General features: G+C 40.2%; 1 long non-coding RNA gene across 1 annotated transcript in view; it reads left to right on the top strand.

Moving 5' to 3' along the window:
- The first annotated feature begins 8,365 nt into the window (after positions 1 to 8,365).
- LOC116701750 (uncharacterized) overlaps positions 8,366 to 12,965 on the top strand; it is a 20,430-nt gene continuing 15,830 nt past the window's right edge. Inside the window, exons 1-2 of the long non-coding RNA XR_004334999.1 lie at positions 8,366 to 8,377; positions 9,518 to 9,523. This is a non-coding gene — a long non-coding RNA (uncharacterized LOC116701750). The remainder of the gene's footprint in view (positions 8,378 to 9,517; positions 9,524 to 12,965) is intronic.

Raw genomic sequence — 12,965 nt, 5'->3', positions numbered from 1 at the left:
TAAGCATGCAGTCAAACCTTTAAATGAAAAACACTAATAATTGAAAAAATGGCTGATAGAAGGAGGTTAACATGCTCTATGTTTTCACCTAAGGAAATCTGTCTATCATTATTACACTCGGAAAAAACGAGTTTCAACAGAATGTTTCACCCGTCCCACGTTTCAATTGTCCCAGCTCACTGTACTATAGTGGCTATATTGTGATTTTTTACAGTTATGCTATGACTACTGTGATTTTAACTGTAATATTTAGACTACTGTGATTTTGTCATGTCGACAAGGTTGTAATATAAAACTTTACAGCATTGTACTGTAAAAATCATATACAATAGTGTTACCGTGAAACCTAAAGGAAATAACTGTAGATTTCACCGACTTTATTTACAATGTGTTACTCCCTGTGTGTCTCACCCTCCAGCCTTTTTCTAGTGTTTGTTTTCCAGTGTTTCCTGATCTATTACCTGTACTTTTGACCACATCTTCTGCCTTATGGATTTGTACCGTTGCCTGGATTGTATATTTATGAATAAATATACTCACCTTCTACTCCGTGTTGAGTGAAGCATTTGAGTCCAACATTGTAACTAAGAACTGTAATCTCGGCAAACCTCTTAAAGCATTGCATTGTTTAAAAATTTCTAAGAGAAAACTTTTCCCAAAAAATGGGTCTACTGTGAAGGCATCAGCACAAAGGTTTTACAATCAATGTAGTGTTCCTGAAAGTAAATGTTAAGCAGTTTTTCTTTACACTTCTTTGACTCTATTTTGAACAGATAGAGAATTAAAACGACAACGCGAACACGACCAAGGTTAATATTGGAGTGGCTTTTTTAAGATGGAAAGAGTTCGTAAGGAGCAAGGAATTTAAAAAGGACGCCAAAGTTGCCTGCTTTCTTCTGAAAATGTAATTCTGCCTAAATTTGAAGTGTTTTAGTTGCTTGGCTAATTATAGCATGGTTGTGTAGAACAACTTCTAGGATACTTTTCCTTCATGAAGAAAAAGGATTGTCTAGGCTACCTTGTTACATCAACCTGTCGGGATTTCCCTGGCAGACAACTCACGTCATGTATCACTGACCAGCCACAGCTAGAACAGCTGTGGAAACGATGGAGCTATTAAGAGATCATTTCAGTTTCATTGACATTGTTCATACTACTCCAAGAATTATATTAAAAACACAAACCTCCGTTTCTTCTCTCCTACGCTGTAAACATTGCCTAACACTATTAATCTTGTATATACAGAATAACAATAATAGCCGATGTATATTGTATCCTAGAATTTCATTTATATTGATATTCTGTCTTGTGTGACTGATTTTGCTGCTGCACTGTAATTTCCCATTTTATTGGGATCAATAAATATCTATCTATCTATCTATCTATCTATCTATCTATCTATCTATCTATCTATCTATCTATCTATCTATCTATCTATCCATCTATCTATCTATCTATCTATCTATCTTTCTATCTATACTTTACTAACATTAGCTTGCATATGTATGGGAACCTGATAGCTGATGTTAGCATTGAAATGGTACCAAAATGACAAAACTGTTACAATGGAAGGATCACCCCCGGACAAAGTCGTTCTTCTTGGAATAACACGGCCACCGTAGACGTTTAAACACGCTCGGAATGGGAGAGGGTAGAGAGTAACTTTCAGTTGGTAGTCATAGACAATTTCACCGCTAGATGGGAGAAATGTACACAATGTAGGTTTAAGGGTTACCAGAAGATAAAGTTGGAGCTCTGCATCCCAGTAAAGTTACAGATAACGTTAATACAGCATAATCAGATTCAAGTGTGATCTTTCCTTAGTGAGATACTTGCACTCATGTTTTTGCGTTGCACCTACATGATCTGTGGTGTACAATCAGGGCTTAGGTCTGCTGGGATCTGATTGGATCCATTTCAGCCACTTGGACATTCATAACATTCCCTACAGAATGATTGTTTCAAAAATGTATTTAAAAAAATAACCTCACGGTAATCTTCCTAGCAACTTAGGAGGGAAAAACTGTTGTTAGGTCATTATGCAGTAATATTTATATTACAGTAAAGTTATTCCTTGCTGTTAAGCAGAAGTGCTCAATGATGCCATTGGTAGCCAGATGCTATGTTCCAGCAATACTACTCATCATCTCAATTATATGTCCATAATCACAGGTTTTAAGGGATGTGTTCATACTAAATCAACTATGATCTGGAGGAGCTCCTAAATCTTTGCTCAGTAACCAAAAACACCGGAGGTCTGTCAAGTATTTAATCCAAAAACATGTGAACTGCAGCCAATCGTGTTACTACAAAAGAAAGAAAATCCATTCATATGTACGTTTCTAGCTCCCCCTTCAATTGGCATCATCAACCTAAACTGTATCAAGCGAGAAACAAAGCAGTAAGGGACATTTGGATTGAGAGCGGGGATGATCTGCCTGCATGTGGTCGATAGTGGTCGAAGATATCAGTGATGTGTGGCCGCCTGTCTCCTTGCTTTTAGTCCGGCCACAACCTATTCATACCACCATCAGAGGAAAGATCTATCAGACACACCAAAACTAAAAGCACCAAAAAAATCATTTATGGTTGAATCACTGTGATTTAATGATGACAAAAAGGGGGAGGCATTTATGAAAATGTCACAGATGATTGCTGTGAGCTCCACCTGTGACACAGAGCTTGCATTGATACTAAACCTAGAAGACTTATTGCCATCACTTCATCAAACCCAGCAGTCTTTCCCTCGCTCCACACCGTCACGCTATGACATTTAATTCAGCTTGCCCTTTAGTTTGTTGTTTTGCTTCTATTACATGGTATAGACTTCTTGTTTTTTAATCCATCCATTACAAGTCATTAGCACCTTGATAGTCTGGACGGAGGTATGAGGTGTGTGCTGATGTCGCCATGTAAACGTTTGAGCGTGACACTTGGATGGAAGGTTGCTTTAAAGGAGGTTTTGGTGAAAATGCACACAACAGCGGGAGCTTGAAGTTATAGATTATTTATGTGGCTGTCAGGGACTCTCAGCGTCACACACAGTGGGGTTGTGGGTGTAGGGGGAGTGTGTGTGTGTGTGCGTGAGTGTGTGTGAGCTTGTGAGAGGGGAGCAAAAGGGAAAGAAATGGCAAAGAGAGTTTGAGCTCATCCTCAGAACCCATATGTTCACCTTCGCTGGCAGCGAACACTGTCTGTAGCTTATCATTAAGTGTTAGGTGTACTGACAAGCCTGTAGACATGGCACGCACACACACACACACAGACACACACACATTCACACACAGACACTCAGGTGTTGCTTAAAGGGTCGACTTTCTCTGTGTCAGCTTCTATCCATCAACCTGAATCATTTTGCTTACTCAAACACTTACTCTTCCTATAGCTGATAAGGTATAGAAGTCTCTCTGGTGCATTTATTTTCCCCCTCTGCTTTAATGTCACTCCCCTCTACATAGCCTACATTACTAATGGACTGTATGGATCTTTACATATTTCAAGCTATTATTGACTGGGTCCAATTGAAGCCATTAGCAGGAACATAGTGCGACATCTATAGATGTGATTGAGGGCTCAGTGAAAGCCGGTGTTGGTGTGTGGTGTGTGTGTGTGTGTGTGTGTGTGTGTGTGTGTGGTGTGTGTGTGTGTTGTGTGTGGTGTGTGTGTTTTTTGGTGTTTTTTTGCCTCCTCGAGGCAGGTTATGTTTAGGGTTAGGGCTAGGGGTGCTGCCTGAAAGCCGACGTTGGAGGCAAAAAACACCATAGAATGTGTGTGTGTGTGTGTTTTGTGTGTGTGTGTGGTTGTGTGTGTGTGTGTGTGTGTGTGTGTGTGTGTGTGTGTGTGTGTGTGTTTGGGGATTTTTGCCTCCTCTAGGAAGAGTTATGTTTAGGATCGGGTTAGCTGCCTGGAAGGCAACGTTGGAGGCAAAAAACACCATTGAGTGGATGTGTGTATGTGTGTGTGTGTGTATGTGTGTACCATATCATGAGTTAGCTTTGGATTTTACAACGAGTCTGTATAACTTTTGCATAGAATTTCTTTTTTGCTAAAGATTATTTTTGGCCTTTTTGGGGGGAAAACACTGGAATGGATATTTGGCTTTATTTTCACCATGCATAAAAAGCGGGGGTTCCCATTGGCCAGAGGAGAAACACTGATGAAAGAGATGAATTTACTTGTTAGTTGTTCCAGCCCCCCTGGGCAAACCAGACCAAGGAAAGTTGTAGCATAAAAACAATGGGTGTGTTGAGTGAGCAACATTGCATTTTATTGCTTATGAATTCAGCTTTTCATCTGTAAGAGGAAGATTGCACGTGCATAAGTCCTCAATCGATTTCCAATGGTCACGGTGATACAAGTGAACTGATCTTGGTCATGTCAACACTTTTCATGTCTGGCAAAAAACAATGGAAAACAAAATGTAATGAACGGTGGCATCAAAATGAAATGCCTCTACAAAAACAAAGGTAAGTAAATGCCTCTGTGTGCAAAACAAACACACACACACACACACACACACCACACACACACACACACACACACACCGCACACACACACACGTATCCATAAACACACAAATGCCGACATAAGTGTTGCGGCCCCCTGCTAGGCGTATAAATAAAAATCCACCGACCACACCGGATGTGCATCATTGGTTGTCATGGCCACTGAAGAATAATCTTCAGGGTTGCCAAGGCAACAGCTTGGGGAACTCTTCGCCCAGCCTGTCACTCGTCTGGGGAGCAGGATGAATGGATGAATGCCGATGATTATATGTGTGTTTAAATGTGTGTGTGTGTGTGTGTGTGTGTGTGTGTGTGTCTGTGTAGTTAAGGGTCTGAATGACAGTAATACAGTAAGTGGGAGAGCTGTAGTGATTTATAATGAGGGAGTGAGTTGATGAATGGATGGGTTTCAAAGATGAAAAGCAGCAAGAATAAATGACGAATTACAATGTTTTTTGTTTCTTTGTTGATAAAAACACAGACACATGCATGCACAACACACACACACACACACACACACACACACACACACACACAAACATACAGAAATATCTCAGATTTAAGGTCCCATTTAATGTATTCATGTGTGTTTATGGTATCTGTGTGTATGATGAAGAAGAGTTGTAAGTCAGTGTGTGCGAATGCGTGTGTGTTTTTACGTGTGTGTTCTCTCCGTTACAGCGACTCATATCAAAACAACCGCCACCCAAACCGACGTAGACAGGGGATGAGGGAAAGAGAAAGTAGGACCCAGTTGCCATGGTGATGAAATCAGCTTTCAGTTGAAGCATTTACCTCCTGGGTTCTGTCAATGTTCGATCACACCTGCATAATAAACACATGTGTGAACACATGCACATGTACAGAGTGGAGAGTTGATGAATGTAAAAGGAAAGATTTAGATGTCTGGTTTATGGTCATCAATTCTCACAAATCCGACAGAAGGAATAAAGACTCCATTGTATATGCATTACAACTTCAAAAAGTCTGTGACTTTTTTTAAATTATATTTTGTGCTTGAAATCTTGTTCTTTAATGGCACTTTCTCCCTCCAATGATCTTCAATCTTTCTCAGAAACAAAACAATCGTTCCACAGATTTCACATATTTCAGCTGAAATCAGGCTATTATCTATGCTGCTGCCTTCCACTCTTTCTTCAACCCCTCCATCATTTAAATTTCTTTCCCTGCTCTTCATCATCCTCCATTTCTTTCTCTCTCTCTTCTCCTCCTCCTCCCTTTTTGTTTCTCTCTCTTTTTCTCTTTCTCTTGCCCTATATTCATACTCTAATCTGGTCCAGTCGGACTTCTTGTCTGACTCCAGTAATCTTGTCAGGACAGATGGCCCACACACACACACAGACACAGACACACACACACACATACACACACACATACGTGGACATACACACACATACGCACTCACGCATCCACACACGCATGCACGCAGGCAGGCACGCACGCACACAAACACACACACAGACACGCGCACATTCGCTCTCTCTGTGACCCAGATTGGCCTAAAATTTATGTTGCATGCACATTTCACACGTCAGGATGTCATATTCCTCCAAACACACAGCTGCCATCCAACTGCTAGGGATGGGAGGCCGGAGATCAACAGGTCAGCAGTGCAACAGATGTGGAAAATAATTTTGTGTGAATATTTACTTCCTCACGCCTATATTGGATTATTCTGTGTTTGATGTCAAAGGTGATGAGCAGTGTTAGAATGAGTCTAAAGGCCAGTCCCCTCATTTTTTAGATTGTGTTTAGCTGATTGCTGTGCTGTTCTTCAGTTTATTACATTGGTCTTTCAATTTAAAACTACATATCAGCCAGTACAACTTGTCCGTTGTGGGTGATAATGTGATATTAACACTAGGGATGACCCCTGAAAGTCCAAGATTCAAATCAGTCAGATAACCCTCAGTCGACTGAGATTTTCAAATAACTCCAAATATCGTTGATTTCTGCCTTCTGCTTAGAAGTGGTGCATTTAAAGCTCACAGCAGCCTAATAAAATACAGCCTCCTTTGTTTGAAATCTAGTGTCGGCAAAACATTTTACACATTTACGATCTGTCATTGGCGTAGTTAGCACGCGTTAGCATGCATTATCTTACTACAACGTGAGGGATGGTCATGGATGGATGGCACAACAATGAGCCTCAGGATCTCGTCACGGTATCTCTGTGCATTCTAAATGCTAATGGGTTGCTGGTTCAAGTCCCGCTGGTCCAGCTGGCAGCCCACTAACTCTGACATCTCTCTGTTTGTGCATGATTGGGTCCTGAGGATGTGTGTGTATTTCAGGCCTGTGTGTAGTGATTACTAACAAACAGAGTGTAAATTGTTACTTCCCCACTGGGATCAATAAACAGCATAAATTATTATAAATTATCTACCCTGTACAGTGTAAACAGGGATTCATCCGTGAGGAGAACACCTCTCCAAAGTGCCAGACGCCATTGAATGTGAGCATTTGCCCACTCAAGTCAAACGACAAACTGCGGTCAGTTGGACACCCCGATGAGGACGACGGGCATGCAGATGAGCTTCCCTGAGACGGTTTCTGACAGTTTGTGCGGAACTTCTTTGGTTATGTCCGGGTGGCTAGTCTCAGATGATTTTGGAGGTGAAGATGCTGGATGTGGAGGTCCTGGGCTGGTGTGGCCAAATGTGATCTGTAGTTCGGTTGGATGTACTGCCAAATTCTCTGAAACGCTTTTGGAGACGGCTTATGGTAGAGAAATGAACATTCAATTCCCGGGTAACAGCTCCTGCAGTCAGCATGCTAATTGCACGCTCCCTCAAAACTTGCAACATCTTTGACATTGTGCTGTGTGATAAAACTGCACATTTTAGAATGGCCTTTTATTGTGGCCAGCCTAAGGCACACCTATGCAATAATCATGCTTTCTAATGAGCATCTTGATATGCCACACCTGTGAGGTAGATGGATTTTGCGGAGTGCAAAACTAGAAGTGCTCACTAATACAGATTTAGACAGATTAGTGAACAATATTTCAGAGAAATAAGACTTTTGTGTACATAGAGTCATAAAGTCTTAGATCTTTGAGTTCAGCTCATGAAAAATGGGATCAAAAACAAAAGTGTTGCATTTATATTTTTGGTCAGTATTTTTAAAAAACCATACTGTCCAGCAGTATCATCCAACTCTGACCTATTCAGGCAGTCAATATATTTTTGGATTATTTTCATATTATCACATGCCTGTCCGCACAAAATTTGGGATTTTACTGCTTCTAAAACCTGTGGTGAAACCTGCTTCCCTCTTTTATTTTTCAGTGTATAAGACCACTGTTGGCAGACCTATATATCACTCTCACCTTGGTGGTGAGAGTGGTGAAGGCCCGGGGTGTGTTGGAAACAAACTCCCTCTTACGTTGTGTGGTTGGACTACTTGTTCCCGCAAATGTGTGTCGAATAGTCACACTCGAAGGCAGCCGTCATAAATGGGGGCGAGAGGGGATGAATCATACAAAAGAGAGTCTCTCCCTTGAAGAAGTAAAAAAAAGAAGATCCATTAAGATCCATTCTCAACTATTTTAAAAACATCGTAAAAATATTTAGTGCAGCTTTAAAGTCATATGCTTGAATATTTTCATTTAAATGAATGTCTGGTAAGTCACTAACTATTGCCAAATGAAGTAATACACTGGTGATTGAGCCCACAGTATGGCTCACTGATGATCTTTGAGATTGTAATTTTAAGGTAAGGAAACATGATTTTAAGGTAAGGGAATTTTACACCAAGGAATCATGTCATATCAATACATTAAACAATAGGGCTTAATTTATGAAGAAAGGCCTGCAGGGTTTTGATATAATTACTGAGTAAAATATCAAGTTGGAAAAGATCTTGTTAATGGATGACAAACTCTTAGTCTTGTAGCGAGACAGAAGTAATCAATCTGAGGATCATTTGTGTGTCCTCTGGTGCTCTGTAGTCACACATTCCTAATGAGCTAATCCATTTAGAAAGCCGAGGAAATGATCCCATGTACAACCATTAAAAAAAACTCAACACATGACTGAGAGGCTTCATGTATAAAAACAAGAATTCTGCTAATTTAGGCTACCACAGGTTTGAAAAAAAATCTAATTCCACTCGAAATGTTAACAACTCTCTACCACAAGCAGAAATTATGTCTGCTAAGATCCACAGGTTTTCATTCTGGATCCCTTCTGAAAACCGTAAAGAAAAAGAAAAACGCAGATTAAATGTGGGCCTTATTTGATTTTGGCATGCGGCACTTTGTATAAAATCATCTCTCAATGCAAATCAAAGCAGCTACTAGGCTAACTGAAATAAAACCATAGGTATAGTAAATGGTATATGTCATGATGTGGGGTTGTTTTTATTCTAAAGGCCAAGGGAACTTTATCAGGATGCATAGTATCCTAATACATGAAATAACTGGCCTTTAAAAAGAAAAATCTGCCTGCTTATGTGGGAATTTAACATAGGGGTGTGTATACTTATGCCCCCTGTATTTTAAGGAAGAACATTTATTTATGTAAGATACGTTATTCATTCACAAAGACAATTGGTGTCCTTAAAGGTTGGATGTTTCCTAATTTTTTAATTAAGTCATTAAGATCAATTTCCAAAACATGATTTTTTTGTTCCTCTTTTTAGTCAACTTAAACAGCACTGTACTCATCCCTCTAAAATCCATCTCTTCTCCCCTTCATGTCTACTGTACATTTCGCTGTCTGATTCCACCTAACCTTCAGGGAGGGGAGGATGGGACATGAAAGCAAGCTGGAGCGTGATGGAGGGAGAGAAGGTGAAAATGCAGATGAAAGTGAAGTGCCAGAGGGTAGCGATGGCCTTTACCATGAACTGTGATGGATCAGGAAGCTTGGACCTCGGCATTAAGATGAACAGGTCAGGAGAGGAGAGGAGAGGAGAGGAGAGGAGAGGAGAGGAGAGGAGAGGACAGGAGGCAGGTTTGTAGCTAGTAGTGCCTGGGATGACTTAAGGTATATGTGTCCTTGGTGTCAGCTTTATCAAATTTCTTTACTCTGGAGGATTGTGGCAGCTGATAATGACTACCCATTGGTCAGAAGGCAATAGCATGTTTCTATGCATGTATGTGACTGAGTGTGAATGTTCTAACGTTCAGCAAATTTAGTCTATGTGCACGATGTTCCACTTCCGGGATTGCTCTGGAAATTCCGCCAGATGTCTATCATTTCGGCTGGATGTCTGTTACCTTCCGCTATCTTTGTGGCGGCGTTCTAAACACTGGTGGATTCATGAGGACTATGGTTACCTGGTCCTCAGATCTCTGCAGGGTAAATCCAGACAGCTAGCTAGACTCTCTGTCCAATCTGAGGTTTCTGTTGCACAAAAAAAACTACAAAAAAAACTAAAACTTAAACTACTTTTTAAAATAATGTCCTTTCCAAGGCTATTTTGCAGCGGCACCGTGGCTCTGTCCGGTTCTGATTGGTTTAAAGAAATGCCAATAAACCAAAGCCCATTTTTATCTATCACAGAATGCTGTGCCAGACCCTCGTCCGCAGCTCTGTGAAGGAAGGTCTGTGAAAGCGAGACCAATTTAACAATTTTGTTACTTGCTTGTTGCAATCAATTACCACCTTTTGTGAAGGTGAGGATGATTTATGTTACAGGTTGAGGAGTGTCAGTTTGTAGAGAAACCTGCCTGAGATTCTAAAACACATGAATGAGTTTCACCAATCTGGTTTTCAAACTACAACAAATGTTTTACTATGCTTTTGTACATTTCTGAATCACTGAGGTGGATATCTTAATTCGGCAAGATGTCATAACTAGAAGATTTGAATGACTTTGTGATTTGAATCACAATTCACAATGCTCTCTTTGTCATAACTGTAAAAATGTATGTAACACCAATAAACTGATCAATGCACAGGGTATGATGAACAGTAAGCATGTCTCCAATCCATACAAAAGCCCAGTTCAGAGTTTAAAAGAATGGTGTGCTCCCATGCAAATAATAAAACCATAGTGAACATTAGGCTGTGCTTCAGGACATAACAGGACATCCCTTGATACAGGGTCAGGGTAAATGAGTGTGGGCAGTATATTATCAATAATATACTTACAGTAACTGAGTTACACCTCGGACACAACAAGAAAATTGGGTCAAAAAAATGGGTCAAATCTTAAAATCCTCACTCCCACTGGACTATTATCACCTAGCAAAACCTACTTTACCTGTAAGTACACACCTGACCTATTCACAGGACTGTATGGGTGTGTGAGCTATTGACATCTCCCTCTTTAGACCTTTATCATTTTCATTACTGCGTGTTATTTGAAATGGACATGACTCCCATCAAAGTTCCACCCAACTGCAACCTGCACAGTCTAATCAGCAGAACAATTGAAAACACCTGCGCTAGTGTGCAGGCCATTTCAGTTGCTGTCTGAATGGGAGGCTGCCATGATTGTTTGAGAGACAAGAGGTATACCGTCTGTACTTTGTAACTGTTTCATACTGTTGGCAGCTAAAGTACCGTGTGCACTGCTCACTTTATTGCATGGAATTAGCCTCATTCAACATGGCCATGTAACTCATGAAAAATTATGCTCCTCCTGTCCTTTTTACACCACCATAACAAGAACATCAATCAAGGCTGCATTCCATTTACCAGTTCCAGAGCCTTAGTGTTGTGTATACTGGTTCACTTGCATGATTTACTTTCAGATGAGACAGAGCCATCATTGTTTTTTCCCCACTATTACAAAAGCACAGGTGTTACTAATAACATTGATTCTGCAAATAGAAGGACCCTGAAACTGAAGCTCAGCAGAATTCAGCCATCATTAATTGTATTGTTTGCAGCTGTACATTTCCTACTGTGTAAAATGCCTATTGGTCTATAAATTGGCTATGGCGACATTGGCTTTGATTTTTTTTTACCACAAGGACAAAAATTTACTGGGAAAAAACAAGCAATTCTATGTAATAATCAGACATTCAGCACCCCCATTTAACTCAAATGGCATGATTCTCTGTTTTATGGCACATCTCTACTGGGATGTTTGCGGTCATATCAAGCTCCTTAGGTCAAAATGTCGAATGATCACCCCAACCATGGTCAAAACAATCCTATTATAAATAGTTATCATATGCATTAGCTTGATGGTTGGAATTAGCCACTTGTACCGGTATATAGATATACTTTAGTATATATAGTTACCAAAGTATCCTCAATACAAAAAAGGGAGAACCATTTGCAAATACATTAAGAAATATAAAAATATTGAATGGTAAAATAACAAATAAGTAAGTAAATCAAACCACAAATGCATTACGTACTTCAAAGTACTACATAAATGCCTGTCAATCTGGGACACAGTAGTAGGAAGTTTACTTTATAAGAGCCAGGAAATCTCTTTTTGAAGGAACAATATATAGAAGTGGGCAAGAGACTACATCTCCCAGCATGCTGTGGGCACATAGGGATCAGAAAGAGGAGCTGAAGAAAGCTGCTGGGGAAAAGAAGCCACTACTAACCATATTGTGATACACTACACATCTTCAAACCTGTTCATTTGTCATCCCGTTATAACTGGAGTATAGTATTGATCTGTAAACATCGACAAAGTCAATAGAGTAAGAGAGAAAGAAAGGTGGAGAAAAGAGAGAGGAGATTTCTTCTTTGGTGGCTGTTTGAAATTTGGAAAATTCATATCACGTTAGTCTGTCTTGGCAGCCCATCCCCCATTCTCTACCTCTCTCTTGGATTTTAACTCTCACTTACTGCCTCTAACACACACACACACACATATACACACACACACACACACACACACACACACACACACACACACACACACAATAAAGGAGGGATCCTCTTATGGAAAAATATGTATTTTTTAAATATAGCAAGAGATATAAAAAAAATAGATTAGTAGATTTGATGAAATTTGATGCACAGACAGATGGAAAGAGAGAGAGAGAGAGAGAGAGAGAGAGAGGATATTTTGGGACGATGGATGATGTTGGGAATGGGAAACAGAGGAGGGGAAATGGAGAAGCTTGTAGACAGGCAGCAACAGAGAGAGAGAGAAGTGGGGGTGAGTTCATATTGGGGAGGGGGTGGTAGTGGATGGTGGGAGACTAGGCTACATGACGTTTGTTTCCATGGTGATGGTCTCTCTGTCTCCCACATGTAGGGAGATGGTGCTTTAATGTGTGCTTGTGTGTGTGTGTTTGTGTGTGTGTGTGTGTGTGTGTGTGTGTGTGTAATGGTATTTCTGTCAATAAATAACCAAGCTCTTGTTGTTGGCATAGTGGGCATTTTATTGATACTACAGTAAAAACCATAGCTATAAATGATCCCAGTTAGCGCTCTCAGATGCTTCAGGGCTTAACAATGAAGCATTTTGCACACCCTTGTTTTATCTGGGAAGTGGAAGATGCTTTTTTTTTTT

This window comes from Etheostoma spectabile, chromosome 14 (genome assembly GCF_008692095.1).
Source record: "Etheostoma spectabile isolate EspeVRDwgs_2016 chromosome 14, UIUC_Espe_1.0, whole genome shotgun sequence".
Lineage (NCBI taxonomy): Eukaryota > Metazoa > Chordata > Actinopteri > Perciformes > Percidae > Etheostoma > Etheostoma spectabile.
This window is presented reverse-complemented; position numbering and strand designations above follow the sequence as displayed.